This window comes from Amblyomma mixtum, chromosome 3 (genome assembly GCF_055824585.1).
Source record: "Amblyomma mixtum isolate Tamu chromosome 3, ASM5582458v1, whole genome shotgun sequence".
NCBI classification, from domain to species: domain Eukaryota; kingdom Metazoa; phylum Arthropoda; class Arachnida; order Ixodida; family Ixodidae; genus Amblyomma; species Amblyomma mixtum.
The window spans coordinates 316,505,418-316,528,159 of record NC_143014.1 but is presented as its reverse complement, the minus strand read 5'-3'; the positions used below and the strand labels follow the sequence as shown (position 1 = coordinate 316,528,159).

The 22,742-nt window shown below is 46.7% G+C and overlaps 1 pseudogene; it reads left to right on the top strand.

Moving 5' to 3' along the window:
- The first annotated feature begins 1,096 nt into the window (after window positions 1–1,096).
- On the top strand, window positions 1,097–22,575 carry LOC149355704 (uncharacterized; annotated as a pseudogene).
- Window positions 22,576–22,742: the final 167 nt, after the last annotated feature.

Sequence of the window (22,742 nt, the reverse complement as noted above, 5' to 3'; positions counted from 1 at the left end):
AAGATATTTTTTTCGCATATCATGAGATTACACATACTAATCAATATCCACAGATCTCTTCTCGAGACGCTTCTTGGTTTCCGTATGCTAATTGTTCTAAAAACCACAACCCACTGGTTTTATTTGCAGTGTTAACCAATTAATGCGACAGCAGGACAAGCTTTAACGGCAAGATTTCGCTACGCATTGAAACATTAGACCATTGTCATCAGTACCTTCTTCATGGCACCTTGCAATATTCCGCAGTTGCCTTACAAATGAAAGAAATGTTCAAGAACTATGGACTTGTCCATCCTCGTCTTCTACTCATCCGGCATGTTTGCAGCGTCTACTGCACCGGGAAGTGTTCGCATCGTCAAAAAGATATGAGATGCATACCTGAGGTGCAGCTATAACAATTTTTTCAACAAGCCTTTCCGAGCTTCAGTTGGCGACACACTATCCACCAAGCCGTGGCGTCCGCATATGAGGAGGTGTAATTAAGTGTGCACTACATTTAGTATTATTTTAAGTAAAAACGTCTTCAGTCGTAATACTGCTTCTATTAAAGTTGAAAAAGAGTACAAAATTATCAGTGTGCCCAAGCAAGCGCGCAAGTGTAAAAATCGCCAGAAATCGCCACACGCTGAAATTCAAATTTTAGTTGCAGAATCCTCAGTTTCTGCAAAGCGCTTGTTGGAGTATATTCGTGAAGCGGCGTCCTTTTGCGCCACTGGAATACCGTACCTTTAATGAGAGTTCCTTCCAGACTCCTTTACAGGCAATAGAACGCGATGATGAAAAAGAAAACCTATTTAAGTAATGTGACTAGAAGTAAATCTGTACACAATTTACACTTGAAAAATGTCTCCCGGGGAAGACCGCATAGTTATCCACTATAAAAAAGAACAAATCTGGATGAAAATCACTTGCGCCGTTCATCTTGCCGTTTCCTCTCCCTCGCTGCTGTCGAAGAAGAAGAAGAAGCGAAAGCGTCTCGAGGGTCGTATTCACGCGCCTGAGAGGCACGTGGCCGGTCTGGGCGTTCGACTGAGGCGTCGGAGCTTTTTCTACGGTGGTTCCTGCTAGCTACCCGTGGTTGCAGAGTTTTGCTGGCGGTTGCTGCCCACGAGGAGAGCCACTTCTTCGCTCAGCTCACGCAAGGTTCTCTTCGAAAAGGTGAGCTTCTGTGCAAGCGTTCACTCACGCAGAGACTCTCGCGTAATAATGGATCTCCAACTGTGCACGGCAGCTTTACTACAGTAGCTCGCACCTACGTTCGCGGGGCGCGCATACCTTACCCACCTATCTGTACGTGTTTAGGGTGTGACCGGCATTAATCGTTAACCATTTGCAGTGACGCGATCTTCGCTCTGCGGCTTAACCGCTTAGGACCAGCGCGTCATGCCCTCTTCACTGTCAGCAAACTGCTAGTATCTAAGGAAGCGTCCTTGGGTGTCGACGGTCGCGTTTTCGAACGCCGAACATGAGCCTCGCGTCCGCGACGAGGCCGTCACCCTGCGGCGCCGAGTATAGGACGGAACACTCGCGGCACAGTTTCCGGAGCTCCCGGGCCCACAGGCCAGCAGTGTCTTGCAACGCAACAACGCGTTCGTGCAACGAGCCGCACGTGAATTCGTGCAGTGTTTCACATGCAGTAAGCGCGTTCACGCCGCGGCAGTCTACCCCCAGGCGATTTTTAGAGCGCAGCTCTTCGGCGCCCGTTTCTGTGTTTCGCGGCATGGCCGTCGCCGTTGCCATCGCCGTTGTAAGCAGCAGTGGACACCTTAGTCGCGCTTTAAGCTGCGAAACCAATGGAGCGGGAGCATGGAAAATAAGGAAAGGCGCATAACTGCCCTTTTGGAACAGTGGACACCTGAATCGTGCTTAAGGCTACGTGGCGGTAGTGAGAGATGTGCCCTGCATGCGCTAGCATTCACAACGCTGTGTCATTTTAAGGAAAGGAAGTGCGCATAACTGGCTTCCTGGGCCAGTGGACACCTGAATCGCGCTTACAGGTACATGTGGTGATGAGAGGGCTGCAGGCATTGACAACCTACGCTGGCATCGCGCGTATAGGTATTATCGCGCTCAATATGAGTTGCAACGCGCGGTCATCCACCGGAGCTCGTTCCGTGGTGCGCGCTCTCCAAACAGTCGCTCGGAATACTGGGAGAGACTGCCCTTTCAGGAAACGACCACATCCCCTCTAAAGAAAAAGCTTCCAGTAATTGAAATTCTTTCTTTTGGCTGTGGCAGTCTATCGCATCGCAACAACCCTCGAGAAGTTCCCTATAAATTTCCAGTTAGTGGTCGAATTAAATGCAGATACAACTTATTTGATATTGAATTCCAATTGCTGCAATTGATTTAATTACGTGATGAAGTTTTATTGTAGTGAAACCTTTTTCAATCCACTCTTGATGCATATCAAACGAAATGATTTTTGTAGCCCTCTGCCGCTATGAATGCCATGAGCTTGCATGAGGTATTTACTAGTGATTCTCGTCACGTGACCATGCTGTTTGTATAGCGAATTATTTTTATACCTGGGAATGACTAATATCAAACAAAATGGTTTCTGTAGGCGTGCTCCGCTATCTCAATGGCAAGGTGACGCCCCATGGCCTAGTCATTAGTGGCAATAGTAACCTGACCACGTTCCAGAACAGTGCATTATCTTTCTACCAATGCAGGCATGTTGCATATCAAACGGAGGGGGTCTTAAATATTTGTTGAGCTATGGGGAGGACGAGCTCGCACGATGAAAGCATGTGATTCGGGTCACGTGACCAGGTTCGAGTGCAGTCAGGTCCTTTTGTACCCAGGCATGATGCATATCAATCGAAGTGGTTTTTCAAGCCCTGCTCGGCTCTCCCAATAAGAAAGCCATACGACGAAGAGGAATTGAAGTCACGTGACCACGTTCGAGCACGGGGAATTATTTTTCTGCCCTGTTATGTTGCATATCAAATGACTCAGGTCTTAAAGCTCTCTTCGGCAGTCAGCATGACGAGCCGGCATGATAGAATCACTAGTGATTCGGGTGCGTGGTCACGTTAATGTGTGGTGAACTCTTTTTGTACCTAGGCATGATGCATATCAAACAAAGTGTTTTTCCAAGCCCTGGTCAGCTGCCAGTATAAGAAGGCCACATGACCATGTCACGTGACTAGTGACTATAGCCACGTGACGACGTTATAGCCCGTAACATTATTTTTCTGCCCAAGCATGTCGCATATGAAATGACTCACAGCTTAAAGGTCTTTTCGGCTGTCAGCATGACTAGCTGGCATCATCGAATCACTAGTGATTCCAGTCACGTGATCACGTTAATGTGTAGTGAACTCTTTTTGTACCTAGGCATGATGCATATCAAACAAAATGTTTTTCGAAGCTCTGCTCGGCTGTCGTTATAAGTCCGCTTGACCATGTCACTAGTGACTATAGCCACGTGACCAAGTTACAGCCCGGAACATTATTTTCTGCCCAGGCATGTTGCATATCAAATGGCTCGGGTCTTAACGCTCTCTCCGGCTATCGGGACGGCGAGCTTGAATGAAGAAGTCACTAGTGATTCCGGTCACGTGACTACGTTCGAGCGTAGCGAAATCTTTTTCTACCCAGGCATGAGGCGCATCAAACGATACGTTTTTCCCAGCCCCTCTCGGGTGTCAGTGTAAGAAGTCACATGACCTATTCACTACTGACTTTAGCCACGTGACCACGTTCGAGCACGGGGAATTATTTTTCTGCCCAGACATGTTGCATATCAAACGACTCAGAGCTTAAAGGTATTTTCGGCTGTCAGCATGACTAGCTGGCATCATCGAATCACTAGTGATTCTAGTCACGTGATCACGTTAATGTGTAGTGAACTCTTTTTGTACCTAGGCATGATGCATATCAAACAAAATGTTTTTCGAAGCTCTGCTCGGCTGTCGTTATAAGTCCGCTTGACCATGTCACTAGTGACTATAGCCACGTGACCAAGTTACAGCCCGGAACATTATTTTCTGCCCAGGCATGTTGCATATCAAATGGCTCGGGTCTTAACGCTCTCTCCGGCTATCGGGACGGCGAGCTTGAATGAAGAAGTCACTAGTGATTCCGGTCACGTGACTACGTTCGAGCGTAGCGAAATATTTTTCTACGCAGCCATGAGGCGCATCAAACGATACGTTTTTCCAAGCCCCACTCGGCTGTCAGTGTAAGAAGTCACATGACCATCTCACTATTGACTATAGCCAAGTGACCACGTTTGAGCACAGGGAATTATTTTTCTGCCCACTCATGTTGCATATGAAACGACTTAGGTCTTATAGCTCTCTTTAGCTATCAGAATGATGAGCTCCCATGATGAAATCACTTGTGATTCCGGTCACATGACTAGGCTCGAGTGTAGTGAAGTCTATTTGTAACTGAGCATGACGTATTTCAAATGAATGGTTTCTAAGCCCCGCATTGCTTTCGCTATAATGAGGTTGCATGGCCACATTGCCAGTGACTCGTGTCACTTCACAAGGGTCCAGAAGAGTGCAATGTTTTTGTGCCCAGGTGCCCACATATCGCACGAAATTGTGTTCGAAGCATTGCTCGGATATCACTGTATTGAGCTCACACGACCTACTTACTAGTGATTAATGCTTATTTCCGCCGCGGTGACTCAGTGGTTACGGCGCTCGGCTGCTGACCCTAAAAACTTGGGCTAGTTCCCGGCCGTGGCGGCCGAATTTCGATGAAGGGGAAATTATTGAGTCCCGTGTACTGTGCGATGTAAGTGCACTATAATTAAAGAACCCCAGGTGGTCAAAATTTCCGGAGCCCTTCACTACTGCGTCCCTCATAGCCTGAGTTGGTTTGGGACGATAAACCCCTATAACCAAACCTACTAGTGATTCGTCCCCCGACCACATTGGATCCCGGTGCCCGCCTTACCCAGAAATGATTCATGTCAGATAAGAAATGGCAGATACAACCCTTTTCAGTCTTCTGCTACCAAGTGATGATGCATATCAAACGAAATGATTTTCGGATCACTTATTGGCTATCAATATGTGGAAATCACATCAGCTAATGAGTAGTGCATCGTTCCATGCGACTTCACTCGAGAACAGTGCACTCTTCTTTGGAAGTATGATTGCCATCAATCCGAAACGCATTTAATGCCCTTTGTGGCTATTACTCTGGTGAAATCAGAAGACTTGCATTGTATTAAGGTATGTTGTTGGCGGAGTTGGTGACTGACCACTGTGATGGAACACAGCCCATAAGGGAAGGAACAGTAGAGAAAAGACACAATGGAGCGCTGATGAGCAACTCGATGTATTTATTGCGCGAGTGCATATGCACGTGTGAAGCAGGATTGAGCAGAACAAGGAAAAGAAAGAAGATTGAAAAAAAAGAAAGAAAAAGGAAGCTAGGGTTTGTCATTCACGAATTAAGGCACGACAACTCGTGACGAGATTCGGAGACTGAAGGTTTGCTTACACGTGTAGCAGCACTGGTGTTATGTGACCATATTCGCGTACGGTGCGCTGCTTATCCACCTAGGTATGACGTATTAAATCGAAGATTTTCTGAAACCTTCCTTTGCCAGTGCTAAAATCGCCTGACAGGTCATAATCAATTTCTCGTGAATGCGTACATTCCGCGGTTCAGTTTTTTTATTCCTGGAGTAATACAAAGGGCTGGAAAAAGTCTTTCCTTGCTGGTTCACCGATAGCTCCCCCGCCGGCACGCGTCGTTACTGGTAATACTCGGGCGGTGTTTTCTACCCTGATGTGATGCACTAGGTGGCGATTTGCGGTGCAGTGGTGGGGCCATTAGAAGCTCGGAACTGATGTCATTGCCCGCGTAGCTGGGAGTGCGCGACATGTCTAATTGGTGCCAGAAGCTGGATATACCACAGAGCGACTACCATCTGATGTCTAGTTCGATATTGTACTCTGTGTCAACAGTACTCTAGCTGGACAGCAATACCATTTCCCATTTTAAGCCGCCAGTGCTACACCGAGAACCGCAGCTAAAGCAGTCCGACGCGCCCTGTTCGTACGCCTATTTCGTTCTGTGAAAAGACGTAGCTGCTGCAGGTACCGCCCCATCTTGAGATCAGGACAGTGAACTCCGTGCCAGCTAGCAACATAAGAGCTTTGTGTTAGACTGCTTTCTGCTGATATGAGAGAGAGCGCTAGTAACATACAGCGGTGTGTGATTTGCTTCGGTACAGATTTCAGCTGTGTAATTACCTCATTTGAAAAAGAACTAGCGCTTTTTAGAAGCCCTCTCGCTGCGCTGGTTGTGCTGTCGCAGAATTTTTCCGAACCACTAACGCTGCCTTCTCCCACAAAATTCCTAAACTTAACGACACAACAATTTGATGGTAAGACTCTTACTTGATGCACGTTGCTGTTGGAAATTCCACGAATTTCTGCTGCTGCTTGCCCTAAGCTTTCAAATCATGTTCATTATTATAGTCGCCCTAACAGCATCCACTGCAAGAAAGACGCTTCTCCCAAATCCTTCCAATTAACACGGTCCTGTGTCAACTCCAGCCAGCTTATTCACGCAAACTTCCTAACCTCATACAGCCACCCAGTGATAAGCTTGCCTCCTGCTGGAATCCAATCTTTTACAATTCACGACGATCGGTTATCTAGCCTTCGCTTTTATTCTTGATTTGACTACAATATCATCAACTCTCGTTTGTATCCTGACCCACTCTGCTCTCTTACTGCATCCTGGCGTTACAGCTGTCGATTTCTTTTCCACTGCTTGCGACGCTGTCCTCAAATTAAGTTGAATCCTTTTCGTTAGCCTCCATGTTTTTGCCCCATAGGTTTGTACCGGTATGATGCAGCTGTTTGTTTCCTATCCTATGGCCACTACTCTTAGGACTGCGCTGGAGCGACCTCGCCGAAAAAATTGACAAGTGGTTAACTCTTGTTAACCAAATTTTGTTGCGAAAGCTAGAGTCTAGCCGTCTCATCGCTCTCTCAAGGGAACCCATAGCTCAAGTTCGGGAGCGCGACGCCAGCGCCGCAGCTGCGAACCGTGGAAAGTCGAGGCGCCGCCAGAGCAGACGCTCTGCTAGCTTTGTGTGCACGTGCGGCGGGAGAGTCGCGCGAGGCGCAGTCTGCGCGCTGACAGACCCGGTTTCGGGCAAGAAAATATGCGCCGCTACTGCTCATGCACAACTGGCGAGCGGGGCGGCGGCATTTCAGAGTCACCAGCGCAGAGACGGCGGCGGCGCGCCAGCTGTGCGCCGTGTGACATTCCTGCTCCTCGCGCACGCGCAGTATGGCCTTTCCTCAGCGCAACGAAATGGCTCGGCGACTCGCGTAGTGTTGTTTTCGTAACAAAATACTCACGGCAAACCTGAAAGCTCCGCCTGTCCACATTCACGTGCAATAAGCACAGTTTCGTTGTCAAGGTTTGAACTCCGTTCACTTAATTCAGGAATGCCTAACACGCTATGTGCCCTCGTCGATGTGATTCTGTTCACTCGAACGATGAAAACACTTGGTTGGTACTGATTCGAGGCGACTGTTAAGGGCTATTACAGGCATCTGGCAATGCGCTCCCCTTAGCTGCTACGACCGGTGCCCAACGTCTCTGTGCTCCTTTACCAGCGCCCTGGAGAACGCTGTTTTCAACGGGTCACCACTGGTAGATGCCCCTTCGGCACAGAATCAAAACAGCGCCTGATAAAGCAGATGTAGTTGTGGCCTATGCAGGGGTGCTGAAGGAGCCTATTATGCATCATCACTGACGCTGTGTTCTAGCCGAACCTATATGCTTCCTCGTCGCGAAAGGAACAGCTTCACCCCAATGCCGTATTACTTGCGTTAGCAGACAAGCCGAAGGCGTTCGGTAAAGTTTATTGACTATCATTTTTCTTTGTACCATAATGAAAGCTTGTGAGCGGTGTCAATGTTAGCAGGCTCTCAAGTAGTCTCCTGTGCTTGCCTACTGAAGCTACAAATTAATTTAATCTTTCATTCTTTTTTTTTTTCAAAGAACAAAAGATACTTTTTGAAACGCGCTAATCATTCATGAGAGAAGTTTGGTTGGTTGGTTTATGGGGTTTAACGTCCCAAAGCGACTGAGGTAATGAGAGACGCCGTAGTGGAGGGCTTCGGAAATTTCGACCACCTGGGGTTCTTTAACGTGCACTGACATCGCACAGTACACGGGCCTCTAGAATTTCTCCTCCAAAGAAATTCCAGCCGCCGCGGCCGGGATCGAACCCGCGTCTTTTGGGTCAGCAGCCGAGCACCATAGCCACTGAGCCACCGCGGCGGCTAGAGAAGTTTAACTTGAACCACAGTTTTTAGAGAACTAGGTGCATGCGGGGTGGGCCCTCCTCAAGCAGCATTTGTAGTGCATTACTCTTTTCGTGCAGAAATTGGGCTGCATGCAGCGAAAAGCATCGCGGCGTCGGCACTGAGGGCTCACGCTCCATTCGTCATCAGCTTCGCAGAGTGGCCCTGTCACTACTACGGGTTACAAAGAACAAAAAAAACATGATATGGATATCTGAAGCGTTGTATTGATTTTTTGTCCAGCAGCCCTTAGTCGTCACCAGCCGTATTTACAAAAAAAAAAAAAAAGGCTGGTGTTGCATGGACTGTATAAGAGTTAACGCCAGCACTCGGGTTCTGTGCAAGGCCGCCGCGGTGGCTCAGCGGCTATGGTGCTCGGCTGCTGACCCAAAAGACGCGGGTTCGATCCCGGCCGCGGCGGCTAGAATTTCTTTGGAGGAGAAATTCTAGAGGCCCGTGTACTGTGCGATATCAGTGCACGTTAAAGAACCCCAGGTGGTCGAAATTTCCGGAGCCCTCCACTACGGCGTCTCTCATAGCCTTAGTCGCTTTGGGACGTTAAACCCCATAAACTAAACTAAACTCGGGTTCTGTGCAGCCTTCCCGCCTCGCTTACGACAGCCTGAAAGGAACGCACTGTTTCACGTCCGTTTATGCGACTACCAACATGCGTCATTTTACCCAAAAGACGTTGGGAATACTTCTTCACGTGCACGACCTAAACCAATTCAGCAGTATTTCCTTCACCCACTTCAATACACCAGTCACGCTTCAGTGCCTGATATGAACCTTATCGGCCACATAAATAGAAAATCGCACTCATGTCCCTCCACGACAACACATTCTGTGGGGCTGCTTGTGACGAACACCATCGCCCTCTCAGGCTATTGCTCTCAACCTGGTATCTAGCAGGCGCACCTTTCGAAATGAATAAGCGTTTTTTTGTATTTGATAAATTGGCATACCTTCGACCACGTCGTTAACAAGCAAGGCATACCGCCCACCTCTGAAAAACTTCGGGCTCTAGCCGTCAGTGCCGCTACCGGCACAAAGAAATAGGTGTGCAGTATCACTGCTCCGCATAGTGTTTTCGTGACTCCATTAAGGGGCTTGGCAAGTGTATTTAGGTGCTTAAGCTTCTCCTGAAGGATGGTGCGTCAGTCTGTGGACACAAGAGCACGCATACTTCAAGATTTTAAAAGGGCCGTTGAGGTTGGTACCGGCACTGAAAGGCATCGATTAATTCGCCGCTGTTTTCCTATGCAAGGCGTTTCACCTAAGACTTCATACATTTTTTTAAAACACGGTTTTTGAGTTCGAAGAGCGCTTTTCCCCCCGTAGCATTGTCAGTGGTGCATTACATCAATGCACAGCTAAGACGTGCTACTAGCACGCTCGGTAACTAATATGAATAGTTAACTTTGACTAATTATTGTTAGGATGCTTCATTAGTGAAAGGCGTGTAGCGCACCGTAAGTAATATGCATATCGGTTTTTGGAATTTGTATAAAGCGCGTACTATCGGCGCTGTGGCCCAAAAAATTCTTCCTATATTGGGCCAAAATGCACGCATTTTCAAGAAGTTTGCTGGCAAAGCAACCTCTCCACAACACGTAAGTAGTCGAAATTTTTAGCCAGAGTTTTTCATAGGTGCTCGTCATGCTGATAGCCAAAGAGAGCAGGTATAAGACCGGAGTAGTTTGATATGCAACACGCCTGGACAGAAAAATCATTCCCCATGCTCGAAGGAGGTCACGTGGCTATAGTCACTAGTGACTTTGCCATGTGGCCTTCTTATACTGACAGCCGAGCAATGCTTGGAAAAACATTTCGTCTCATGAGCATCATGTCTGGGTACAAAAAGAGTTCGCTACGCTCGCACGTAGTCACGTCACTCGAATCACTAGTGATTCTATCATATCGGCTCGTAATGCTGATAGCCGAAGAGAGCTTTAAGACCTGAGTCGTTTGATATGCAACATACCTGGGCAGGAAAAATATTCCCCGTTCTCGAACGTGGTCACGTGGGTGTAATCACTAGTGGATTGGTCTTGTGGTCTTATCCTTACAGCAGAGCTGGGCTTGGAAAAACAATTCGTTTGATGTTCATCAAGCCTGGGTACAAAGAGAGTTCACTACCATCGAATGTAGTCACGTGACCCTAATCACTAGTGATTTATCACGGGAGCTTGTCATGCTGATGGCCGAAGATAGCTTTAAGACCCGAGTCGTTTGATATGCAACATACCTGGGCAGACAAATAATTCCACGTTCTCGAACGTGGGTATAGTCACTAGTGGCTTGGTCATGTGGTCTTCTTATCCTTACAGCAGAGCTTGGCTTGGAAAAGCAATTCGTTTGATGTGCATCATGCCTGGGTACAAAGAGAGTTCACTACTCTCGAACGTAGTCACGTGACCCTAATCACTAGTCATTTGTCATGGGAGCTTGTCATGCTGATGGCCGACGCGAGCTTCAAGACCTGAGTCGTTTGATCTGCAACATGCCTAGGCAGAAAAATAATTCCCCGTGCTCGAACGTGGTCAAGTGACTTTATTTCCTTTTCGTCATATGGCTTTCTTATCGGGAGAGCCGAGCAGGGCTTGGAAAACCATTTCGATTGATATGCATCATGACTGGGCAGAAAAATACCTGACTGCACTCGGACATGGTCACGTGGCCTGAAAAACCCAATTTCATCGTACGAGTTTGTCCTCCCTACAGCTCAACAAATATTTAAGATCCGCTACGTTTCATATGCAACATGCATGCCTGGGTAGAAAGATAACGCACTGTGTTCGAATGTGGTCAGGTTACTATTGCCACTAATTACTAGGGCATGGTGCGTCACCTCACTGTAACGATAGCCGAGCAGACCTAAAAAACCGTTTTGTTTGATATGAGTCATTCCTACGCATTAAAATAATTCGCTATACATCACAATGGTCACGTGAAAAAAAATCAGTAGAGAATACCTCATGCAAGCTCATGACAGTCATAGTGGCAGAGGGCTACAAATATCATTGCGTTTGATATGCATCAAGACAGGATTGAAAAAGGTTTCACTGCAATAAAACACGACCACGTAATTAAATAAATTGCACTAATTTGAATTCAATACAAAATAATTTGTCTCCACGTTTAATTGGACCACTAACAGCAAATTTATAGGGAACTTCTCGAGCGCTCTTGCGATGCGGTAGATTGTCACAGCCAAAAGAATGAATTTGGTTTATTAGGATTTAACGTCCCAAAGCGACTCAGGCTATGAGGGACGCCGTAGTGAAGGACTCCGGAAATTTCGACCACCTGGGTTTCTTTCACGTGCACTGACATCGCACAGTACACGGGCCTCTAGAATTTCGCCTCCATCGAAATTCAGCCGCCGCGGCCGGGATCGAACCCGCGTCTTACGGGCTAGCAGCCGAGCGCCATAACCACTGACTCACCGCGGTGGGTCGAAAGGAATAAGTTTCAATCACTGTAAGCTTTTTTCCTGAGCGGGGGTGCGGTCGTTTCCTACAAGGACAGTTTCTCCCACAATTCCGAGCGTTTGTTTGGAGGACGGACATCACGGAACGAGCTGCGGTCGAGCTCCGGTCGATGACCGCGCGTTGCAACTCATATCGAGCGCTGTAGTACGTGCGGCGATGAGAGAGCGATATGGGCTGCATGCGTTGACGCTGACAACTGTGAGCGAACTCTCGCGATCAACCCTTAACTGCCACCTGCCACTGTGGCCAGGTGGGTGGGGACTTTTACCAGTTATGCGGGAGAAAATCCCGATGGCTATGTCTGGGAAGGGTGCAACAGATCAATGTAAAAAGGAGGAGGAGTATATGGTGATACATCAAGGAACAAATTGGCAAATAATGAAATCAACTTACAAAGAACATGGCAGGGCATCGGGTACAATTGCTGGCAAAAGGACATCGCTAGATGTAGTTTAATTAGGGACCGGGGACAAATGCAGGTAAGGCGACAGGGATCTAGTTAAGTGCCTCAATGACGACATAATGCAGTTTCGAGACGGTACCTATATTCTTCTGCTTCGAGACATCAATGGCGACATCGAGGATCTGGATGGATACACAGATTGTAACCTGAGGTTAATGCTATACTTCTGTGAGCGGCACAACCTAGTTGTTGTCAATAGAGAAACTAAATGTGAGGGAAAAACCACGTGGGAATCCAGCAACAGGCAGTCAACCATTGACTACTTTCTAATGTCGCAGGGCATCTATAGCAACCTCGTAATAATGGAAATAGACGGAGAGAGGAATTATAGCCTAGGAAGTGATCTTAAAACGTAATAGTCTACAGTTGGGAGCCCTGGTCAGAAGAGAAATGCAGCGAAGTCAAAAAGACAACGAAAAATTAAACGACCAACAAATAGCGTTAATAGCAGTAGACATAGATGAAGCAATCGAGAAACGCCCCACGGAAAAGTGGGATTATAATCACTTAGAATTACTCATCAGTACAAAAATGAAACAACTGAAAAGAGTAAACCGCTGGAGAGGAAAGAGGAAGCCACGAAGCTGGTGGAATATGGAAATTAAGTAGGCCAGCCAAAAACGACGCGTGGCTTCAAGGGAACACAGAGAAGCAAAGAGGGCGCAGTTATGTGAAGAGGAAATAGGCCAAAAAGGGGAACCTTTCGACAAAAAAACAGCAAGTTCAGGTCCTCGTCCAGGCTAGAATAAAGCAGTCCTCTGATTAATGGCTGGCTGAAGTTCGCGATGCAAATAAAGGGATAAAGGGGGGCCAAGAAAATTCTAGAACCATATAGGCTGGTTAGGAAAAACAAATCAAAGAAAGCAGCAAGAGATTAAATATGGTGAGGGAAAATGTTTAGAGGGAGACGTTGCTGTGAACTACATCACGTCAGTTATAGCTGCGTCATTTAACAAAGGAAATAGACTAATCTCCCATTCTGAGGGAGCAACACAGGACAGCACATTAGAGAACAGCTTACAACTGATTAGTCTTAACTGGAAAAAGGCGGAAGCAAATATTCCTAAAATCGCATCCTTAGGGATAGACAAAATTCCAATTAAGCTGATTAATGAACTTGGCCCAAGAAGGGAGGAAACGCTGATAAAAGCATTGGGGTCAGTCATAACAAATAAGCGAATTCCGCACAGCTGGAGACAGAGGAAAAAATCAATTTGATTTATAAAGGGAAAAGAAGGTAAGATGAACATAAAATCCTTCCGATCAATTACGATAACGTCTGTTATACATAGGCTGGCAATGCAGGCGGTGAATTTAAAAATGTAGTCATGGGTAGATGGTAATAGGATACTCGGAGAACTTCAGAATGGGTTTAGAAGGGGTAGGCGCTTAGTTGGTAGCCTGTTCGTGCTTACCGAATGCATAAAAATAGCTAAGGCGGAAAACAGACCTTTATATTTAGCCTTTCTGGACATAAGCAGTGCATACGACAACGTGAACAGGGAACACCTGTGGAACATATTAAAAGATGTAGGTATCGGTGATGAGGTAATTGATTTTCTACAGGAAATCTTCCGAAATAATAAAGTTGAAATTACATGGGAAGGAATAAAGAGTACCACAACTTTGGGGGTACTTTTGGGGGGGGGGGGGGGGGGCACAGTCAATCTTCCTGAGGCCCTAGGGTTTAGAGATAACAATGGTCATGTAAATAAATATGCAGCGAAAGTAAGCAAAAAGCGATTGGCGGATTGGTGGCTGAAAAACAGAGAGGTGACATTAGGTTAGAAGTGTAGGAAACAGAAGTCAAGAAGATGAAGAATCTTAACGGGAATTAACAACACAGTTGAACAAAAATAAAGAAAAAACCTGAGCATGGTGGCAATTGCCACTACCACGTTTCAAAGGGGGCGCTCCTATCCATCCATCCATCCTTCCATCGTTACACGCTTTAAGAAAAGAATTGGTAAAACCCTTTTTGCCGCATACTTGCTGCATTAAACAACGAAATATTTTATTTCAATAACGAAGTCAGCAAATTGATAATAATTTAGGTAAAAAATGTTACTACTCACAACCATCTGTTTCTGGTGGCGCTGCGAACGAAAGCTCGGAAAAGCGAGCAGCAACAGGCGACGCATATTGGATGGTATGGAAAGCCGCTGCACGGCTCCACTGTCTACCTGGTTCTAAGGCAATAACCAAGTTCACCGTAACTGCGTCGCAGAATAAGGAATGATGATGATGTTGGCGAAAGCTACTGGTTTTGGTTTTTATTTTCGCATATTCTGTTGCTTAGTGTACTCCACACAGCTTGGCTCATGCCACTCAGTGTACGTGTGTGTACCTTGGGAACGCGAGCGTTCGCACGCCCCTCTAGCGTGACATGAAAAATTTTAAGCCTGCGCGGCAGCATCCCCTCTGCTTTGTGTGTGTCTATATCATGCCATTGGACACCTTGCACGCTCTTTGCTAGAGCGAATCCCGCTAGCAGTCTCGCTACCGTAGCCTTTTGTATGCTACCTTGATTGATTTTTGCCTCTGCCTTTCGCGGTCCTCGGCTCTCTCTCACGTCTACTGATGCCAGTAAGAGGAGGCGAAGAATGAACACATGCTTTTGCACGTCTACTCGACCCAATACTTTTTTTCCCGGGCTCCTAAGTCATTGTATTACGGGAAGATAGAAAATACAGCTATCACCACGTTTTTCCTCGGCACAGCTTCGTACCGTGTTTGCACTGAGGGAGATGCAAGTGAAGATGCGGAAGAGGCACGAAGCCGGTGCTTTAGCGGTGCTCAAAGCGGGGGCTGCTCTCATCCCAGCTTTTTCTATACTGGAAGCTCCTCTGTCGCTCAGTACTATTGAAAATTGTAACAAGTCAAGAATGAGGGCTTAAAGTGCTCCAATTGCCGTGCACCTTCCTCATGCAAAGCCCTTGTTACCGGAATTGAGTACAGCGGGCCGCTGTTGCCTGTTTTGTTTCTCTATACTTCTCTTTATAGAATCGGCCTCAGAACATGAACTACACCCAGCCGTAGGTTATAAGAAAACACTTTAAATAATCTCGATTTTATTACCCGTGTCCGTGCTTCACTCCTGAGCTTCATTTCCAATGTACATTCGTTATATGCTGGCAGCCCCCCCCCCCCCCTTACAAAAAATATATAGTATTGTCTTGCCTGAACTTTTGCGCGTACATTCGCTCAGGAACGAAGCAACTTGATTTCTCGAAGCTGTCAGCCTGCACATGTTTCACAGAATTTCCTCATTGCGCAAAGCAATGCGGTCGTGTTCCGGCGGGGTTTTCAGTCCTGCGCGATCAGCCATTGCTGGTCTCTCAGGGAGGAGGGTAGTGCGAGGGTTTAAATTGCGCGCTCCCCCGTGGAGTGGCATAAAGAGTACTGGATGCATTTGTATGGCGGACAGGGGGGTATTTTGAGGGAAGAAAGCTTGCTTGTGTCGGAGGTTCAGGAAGGAGTTACCCTGGAGCTGGAGATATAATTTGGGCTCCTTTTGAGCTAGCGAGAACGCGTCATTAAATGGCGAGGAAACACATCGGTGCGATGCTGAACTTAAATTTTTTTTCTAGCTCGCAACAATAACCCCTCTGAAACCTCAGAGCGCAGCGCTCTTAACACTAGTGTGTTTTAGCACCGCCGTACCTTAAATTACTTTAACTACGGCTGCAAGTTAAAATATGACCTATCAAGAATTGCAACAACTGCAACAACACCCTGTTATCGATTTGGCAGAGGGGTTGTACAGCTCTGCTAAAACTCTGTTAGTTCTGAAAGGTTAAATCCGCTTAATGACTGCCTGGGTACTGAATTTTAGGCCGAATACGCAACAGAAAGCATTGTTTTCGTGTAGAAAGAGCCATCACTGAAATTAGTTTGCTGTAACGAACACATCATTGTGCGTATGTAACACAATATCACACTAACTCCCATTTTTGCTTAGAAAGTTTTTTTTGATTTCCTTGAATTGCGAGGCAATAATACTTAGTATTCTATGAATTCATTCACTTTGTACCAAAAATATTTCATTGCCTGTTAAAGTTTTTCAAAAAATACTTGATACAATCAAAAAGTGTCACTACATGTCTTCAAATCATGGTGCATTTCTGAATTTTGGGCTAAATGTTCTGTTATGAATTTTGCCTTTTTTCATGCACTCTAAAATGCAAAAGCAGTAAGGCTAGCACTGAGAAAATTGAACCGAAATTTCTAAAATCCACAATTTGTGCTCGGCTATGACAATGTGAATGCTAATTTTTTTTCGTCTTCAAGGTTGATTTAGTTGCCGCTTTGAAGTAGATAGCTACATTACTTGATTATTTTTATCATTTATTCCCATGACCAAAAATCCTTTCTCGGTTTCTCGTAGATTTCAATTAACAGCAGGATATAAAGCAGTAAAAAACTGCATGAACTTCCTATAAACAAATGTTAATAGAATATCCCTGGCTAAGGAAATGTGACTAAGAATGTTTATTTCGTGTTCAACGTTGCTTCAGTTGCTTTGACATGTTAGGCCAGAGTAGTTAATTAATTTAGGCGATTATTCCCATCGTAAAACGTTCTAGAGGGACGGATAGCTGGGTGACTTTCTGTCACTTTCTAGTATATTTCTACTGACACCAGTACATAGAAAGGCGTAAGAAAATTGTACGACGTTCCTATCAACAAATGGCAATAGAATATTGTTACGGGGATGTTACGGCGGTAAATCTATATTGGCGGCTGCTCTGAGATGGCCGGCACTCAGCTCAGACTCCGGCGGCCAAGCTACCTACTGTCAACGTCGTCGTCGTCCAGCGCACCGCCACTTCTTCGTTCACGATTCGTTCACTTATTTAGCAACCAGTTCACCGGTAAGACTATCCCCCTCGGCTGAAGGCAACGTCCCGGTGCGTGTTAAGCGTGCGATGTCGAGGGTGGGTGATAGGGCTTGAGGCGAGCCACATGAACGACTTCGGATGTCAGTGGAGCGGACGTCGACTTTGGGTGCAGCGGCGTGATTTCATACGTTACGTCGGTCACTGCCCGTAATACATGATAAGGACCTGTGTAGCGCGGCAGAAGTTTTAACATAACCCCACACGACGGCATGGAAGCCACAGCAAGACGAGAGATCCGGCAGGGTAGCGCACATCACGGTGCAGGCCATCGTAGCGGTGTTTTTGAGCCTCTTGGGAGGCGGAGAGCTTGTCACGAGCAACCTGGCGGGCAGCGTCTGCTCGGGCGATAGCGTCAAGCGCATATGTAGTGACAGGGCCAGCTGTGGGCAGCAGACTGTCGAAGGGCAGTAAGGGGTCTCGTCCAAAGAGAAGATAGAAGGGCGAGTAACCAGCGGTATCATGGCGCGAAGAGTTGTAGGCGAAGGTGACAAAAGTCAAGCTGATGTCCCAGTCCCGGTGGTCGTCGGATACGTACATGGCGAGCATGTCTGTCAGCGTGCGGTTGAGACGCTCCGTAAGGCCGTTCGTCTGAGGATGATAAGCCGGGGTGAACTTGTGACGAACTGAGCACGAACGAAGGATTTCGTCAACAACTCGGCAGAGGAAGCAGCGGCTGCGGTCGGCAAGGAGCTTACAAGGAGCGCCATGGTGTAATATGACGTCGTGCGGAAGGAAGTCAGCGACGTCAGTGGCGCCGCTGGTTGGAACGGCGCGAGTGATCACGGACCACGTCGCATAATCGGTGGCGACAGCAATCCACTTGTTCCCCGAGGAGGACTCCGGGAAGGGCCCAAGTAAATGTAGCCCAACACGAGAAAACGGGTCGGTCGGGATGGGAATCAGCTGCAGGTGGGTTTCAAAAGAGGGCGAGAAAACAATTACATCATCTAAGTAACAAAGACAGGTCGTCCACTTGAAGCCCCGGAGTAACGAGTCCATCATCCGTTCAAATGTGGCAGGGGCGTTACAAAGGCCGAAGGGCATGACCTTAAATTGGTAAAGGCCATCAGGGGTGACGAAAGCTGTTTTCTCGCGGTCTCTTGCGTCAATGAGTCCCGGTCCATGAAGCTTCCGGGCCGCAGGTCGCCAGGAGCCGACTCCACCGACCCAAGACGCTGCACACAAATGAAGACACCGTTCCCCTCCCCCGGCCGTTCGGCGCGTCTTAGGGCCATGGCGGTCGGCTCCTGGTGACCTGCGGCCCGGAAGCTTCATGGACCGGGACTCATTCTCTCATCTTTCTCATCGTGGCGGCCAGCACTGCACCATCTTCTCATACTGTTCAACCCCCCACTCAAGACCATCGCCATTTCGCCGTCTGTTCGTCACCGATCGGGACGATCGCTCGGAGGCCCCGGGTAGTATGACAAAGACGAAGCTGGCAGTGGCGCGTGACGGAGCGCTCGCGCTAGGCCAGCGGCCATTAAAATGATCTCTTGTTCATGGTTCATCACGTCTCATTTTCGGCTAGCCGCCACGTAACAATATGCTCGGCTAAGGGAATGTGACTGTAATGTTTGTTTTGTGTTCCAGGTTGTTTTAATAGCCTTGAAGTGTTCGCCTACAGCACATGATTTGAATCATCTATTTGCATGACCGAAAATATTTTCTCAGTTTATAGTGTATTTCTCTTCTCACAATAGCACATAAAACATGAATTATTAAAATAGAATATATATTCTGTTCTAAAACGTATTCCCATACCCTTACTTGATTCCAAGTGCTTTTGCTACGATTAATATTGGTCGCTTTTCGACATAGTGAAATTGTTGACTAGCTGCAACAGATTGCACCATGCAATCAGGCAAGATGTCGTCACGATTACGCGTGAAAGATAGTTTTAACCACCTCAAACACAATGCCGTTTGTTCTTTTGTTTCTCTCGATGTGTCAAACTACACGCAGATTTTCTAGTAACTTTCTATTGACAGGAGTATCTACAAAGAAGTGACAGTCTACCAGCTTTGTATTAACAAAGGTGCATAGAATGTAAAAGTTACAAGATTAATAGAGTAAATAGAATGTTAATAAAAATTCTATAGAAAGTTGACAGCCATTTTTGTAAGGGTATAGTAAGCGAGCACTTCAGCGTGATTGATTTGTGCTCAAGCATTGATTGAAGCAATGATGAATTGGACAACCTTAAATTTCAGTCAACCAAATGATCAGGCAGGCTTTCGTGAAGGATACTAGACAATAGACTACATTCACACTATCAATCAGGTGATAGAGAAATTCGCCGAATAGAACCAACCCCTATATATAGCTTTCATTGATTACGAGAAAGCATTTGACTAAGTGGAACCCTCAGTTGTCATGCAGGCATTGCTGAATCAGGGTGTGGAAGAGTGTTATGTGAAAATATTGGAAGATATTTATAACGATTGCACATCTACTACAGTTCTCCATAAAGTCAGCAATAAAATTCCAATACGTAAAGCTGTCAGGCAGGGAGACACGTCTTGCCAATGCTATTCACCGCCTGCTTACAGGAGGTATTCCGGGGCCTGAAATTGGAAGAGTTGGGGATTATAGTTAATGGAGAATACCTGAGCAAATTGCGATTCGCTGATGACATTGCCTTGCTAAGCCATTCAGGACAAGAACTCCAAAGCATGATCAATGAGTTAGACAGGCATAGCAGAACGGTGGGGCTAAAAATTAGCATGCAGAAAACCAAAGTAATGTTCAACGGCCTAGAAAAGGAACAGCAGTTCGCAGTTAGTAGAGAGGTGCTGGAAGTAGTAAGAGATTGTCTACTTAGGGCAGGTAGTGACCGCAGATCCGGATCATGAAAGGGAAATAACTAAAAGAATAAGAATGGGATGGAGCGCATATGGCAGGTTCTCTCAGATTATGAATGTCAGTTTACCAATATCCGTCAAGAGAAAATTATACAACAGCTGTATCTTACCGGTACTCACCTATGGGGCAGAAACGTGGAGGTTAACAAAGAGCGTTCAGTTTAAGTTAAGGACAACGCAACGAGCTATGGAAAGAAAAATGATAGGTGTAACTTTAAGAGATCGGAAGAGGGAGGAGTGGGTGAGGGAACAAACACGGGTTAATGATATCCTAGTTGAAATGGCATGTAATGCGAAGGCAAGATAACCGCAGGTCCTTAAGGGTAATGGAGTGGATTCCAAGAGAAGGTAAACGTAGCAGGGGACGGCAGAAAGTTAGGTAGGCGGATGAGATTAACAAGTTAGCGGGGATATAGTGGCCGCAACTGGCGTAGTACAGGGTTAATTCGAGAGACATCGGAGAGGCATTTGCCCTGCAGTGGGTGAAGTCAGGCTGATGATGATGAATGATCGATCATAGTACAGTTAACGGCAGGTACTAATGAGATGTGTGCTGGCCACGAGTCAACGCGTTTGGCGTTACATTTTGTGCTTATATAACGTCCCCGTGATTATTAATAATCCAAATTTTGACTTTCATCGTGAGACTAGTCATTTGTCAATCAGGCTTGCGTGAGTATGGATGCCGTCAAGGGGGTGACGGATCGGGGCGTGATGCCTCTCCTGCAATGTGCTTGCCTCAAACGACCACTTCGCAAGGCTGTAGTAATATTTTTTGAATACCACCAAGTTTCGTCCATACGACACTCCCTGCTGCTGCCGAAGTGTCATTATGCTGATGAACGTGTCTTTGAATGACAAGCACGAGGAAGAACGTTAAGTGGAAAGCTTAAATGCATGTAGCCGGTATTTAGCCCCTGGAAATACTGTTGTGTAAAGGTTACCACAGGCAGGAATGAAGGGAGACGAAGAATTTCTGCCCACAGTCAAAGAAAAAAACTTTGTAGTGGCGACAGTGTATGCGAGCTTTAAAGCCCTGGGTTAATGGTAAGGCCGTAACGCGTTGGCCGTTCTTTGTTTATACAATGCGCACAGCTTTCTACAAAGAAACAGACTCGCGATCTTCTGCCTCTCCTGAATGCAATAAGTTAGATGACTGAGCCCGTGAAACGAAGCTGAAAACGATAAGGCTGTGCTCCTACAGCGATAAAGGAACAAAAGTTGTTCAAGAACGATAAGACTTCGCGGCAGTATCTGATCAGGTTTTCGCGTTTGTAACTTAAAGGTTCTGCGGAAATACTTTAAATTTGTGGCTTTTCGCAGGACGACTCCTTCCTGCAAGCGAAGTGCTATTGAACACGGAGCCATCGAACATTGTCGCGCATTATTTTACAGATGGCGTCGACGCGTTACTCCTGCGAGCCCTGCTGCATGCTGTTCAATGGCCCCGTGCCCTACCACGACCACCTGAAGAGCGTCAAACACCTAAAGAATGTGGAAAGCCAGAAGCACTACGAAAGACGGGCCGAAGGCGGAAGACCCGCCGCTCAGGCCACCCTGGATACCGACGCATCCGTGGCGTCTGCTGCCGCTGTTACTACTCTGGCGCAGAACGCTGGGCTGCCGCTCCAATGCAATGTCTGCAACGTGGCCGTGACGTGTAAAGAGGCCCTGATTGCACATACAAGCGTGAGTTGAATTTCGGGAACAAATTGCTGTCAGTTTACCTTTGCTCAGCTGGAAATATTCTTGGAAACAGTTATTTTCAGTTGGACACCACCACCACGTACCTGAAAGCGCGTTTCAGATGTCTTTTGGCACAGGGAGCCAGTTATGCACGTTTTGTAGCGCAACAGAACTTTTTGTACCGCAACAGACCTTTTTGTAGCGCAACAGAACAGTAGAATTTTGTGCAGTTACTACGGAAAAGTACTACAGATCTGCAGACTACAGAAAACTACTATACAGTAGTATAGAGAAATGCTATTAAAGAACATAAATATTTGTCGTGATGACAAAAGTACAAAATATTGTGTTGTATCTTTGACTCGGTTCTGTAGGCTTTTGATTGTGATGTGTAATTCTAAGCTGTTACTGTGAAACTACAGGACACACACCCTGCACATTCCCTCTCTAGTAGCTTCAACTATTCACTAAACCTTTTCTTGCACAATTGAGAAGTGGCACGCATTCTGTTTCTTTCTATTGCAGGGCAAGAAGCACCGGAAGGCATTGCAGAAAGAACAGGTTCTGCGTGAGATTTCGCTTGACGAAGGCATACGCACAATGTCCTTGACTGAGTCAGCCCCCAACCAGACAACGGTCTCCCCCTTAACACCTGCATCCTTGCCACAACATCAGCCGATGGAAGATCTGGAAGATGTGGACCTTTCATGTCAATACTGTGGCATCGTTCTCTTCAAGAACATTGAGTACAAATTGCAGCACTTGGAGACTCAGGCGCACTACAACAAGAAACTCCAAGAAATCGGTCGACTAGGTGGCAGGCCGCAGCAGTAGCCGAATATGGCGACAGCCCTGTTGGAATAAAAGCCAAAGATACTGGAAACCTTGTTGGATTCTGGTAATGGAAAGCATGGTGGACTGTTGGCGATGGTCGGACTACTGGGAAATGGTGGGACTACTGGGAGATGGTGGGACTACTGGGAGATGGTGGGACTACTGGGACATGTTGGGCCTATTGGGGAATTGTGGGA